Genomic DNA, 1,309 nt, shown 5'->3' with positions numbered 1-1,309 from the left:
GATGACGGTGCCGCCCCGCCCGCTCAGTCACGTGGCCCGCAGCGCCTCGGAACCGCCGCCCGTAGCACATGCGCAGTAAGAGGCGGGCGGGAACGCGCGGTGTTGGGGCTCGTGTCCGCGTCGGCCGGTGGAAGTGGGGCAGGGCGGGGCCGCGCCGCAGAGACGCGCGCTGAAGGCAGGATCTCCCTTATGAGGCGTGTAATCGGCGCTTGGTGCAGCCGCTGACGAGGTGGCCGAGTGGTTAAGGCGATGGACTGCTAATCCATTGTGCTCTGCACGCGTGGGTTCGAATCCCATCCTCGTCGGGCCGTAGCCTGTCTTGGGGTGGTGGGCTCTTTTTTGTTGATTAATCTTAAATTATTTACAATATTTATAGCTTGAAGTAATTATTATTATTTTTTTTTACCATGCTCCCTTTCAGTTCAGTCTGTCTCACTGCACGCCGTTCCCCAGCCCCAAGGGCCCATTCTCCCTCCATGTACCCAGACCACAGGGGGTCAGTGTGCAGTGACCAGGAGCAGAGCCCCAGGCTGACCCGGGGGGTCAGTGCAGTGACCAGGAGCAGGGCCCCAGGCTGACCCAGGGGTCAGTGCAGTGACCAGGAGCAGGGCCCCGGGCTTAGGGGTCAGTGTGCAGTGACCAGGAGCAGGGCCCCAGGTTGACCCGGGGGTCAGTGCAGTGACCAGGAGCAGGGCCCCAGGCTGACCCGGGGGTCAGTGCAGTGACCAGGAGCAGGGCCCCGGGCTGAGGGGTCAGTGTGCAGTGACCAGGAGCAGGGCCCCGGGCTGACCCGGGGGTCAGTGTGCAGTGACCAGGAGCAGGGCCCCAGGCTGACCCGGGGGTCAGTGTGCAGTGACCAGGAGCAGGGCCCCGGGCTTAGGGGTCAGTGTGCAGTGACCAGGAGCAGGGCCCCGGGCTGAGGGGTCAGTGTGCAGTGACCAGGAGCAGGGCTTCAGGCTGACCCGGGGGTCAGTGTGCAGTGACCAGGAGCAGGGCCCCGGGCTGAGGGGTCAGTGTGCAGTGACCAGGAACAGGGCCCCGGGCTGACCCGGGGGTCAGTGTGCAGTGACCAGGAGCAGGGCTTCAGGCTGACCCGGGGGTCAGTGTGCAGTGACCAGGAGCAGGGCCCCGGGCTGAGGGGTCAGTGTGCAGTGACCAGGAGCAGGGCTTCAGGCTGACCCGGGGGTCAGTGTGCAGTGACCAGGAGCAGGGCCCCAGGCTGACCCGAGGGTCAGTGTGCAGTGACCAGGAGCAGGGCTGAGGGGTCAGTGTGCAGTGACCAGGAGCAGGGCCCCAGGCTGACCCGAGG

The 1,309-nt window shown here is 65.6% G+C and overlaps 1 non-coding gene across 1 annotated transcript; it reads left to right on the top strand.

The window, feature by feature from the left end:
• The first annotated feature begins 223 nt into the window (after positions 1-223).
• trnas-gcu (transfer RNA serine (anticodon GCU)) lies at positions 224-305 on the top strand. The gene has a single exon. It is a non-coding gene; the product is annotated as a tRNA-Ser (tRNA).
• Positions 306-1,309: the final 1,004 nt, after the last annotated feature.

Source organism: Somniosus microcephalus, chromosome 12 (assembly GCF_052327205.1).
Source record: "Somniosus microcephalus isolate GS21.2 chromosome 12, FLI_Smic_1.0, whole genome shotgun sequence".
NCBI classification, from domain to species: domain Eukaryota; kingdom Metazoa; phylum Chordata; class Chondrichthyes; order Squaliformes; family Somniosidae; genus Somniosus; species Somniosus microcephalus.
Note: the sequence above shows the minus strand (reverse complement) of the source record. Positions and strands in the feature narration are given on the sequence as shown.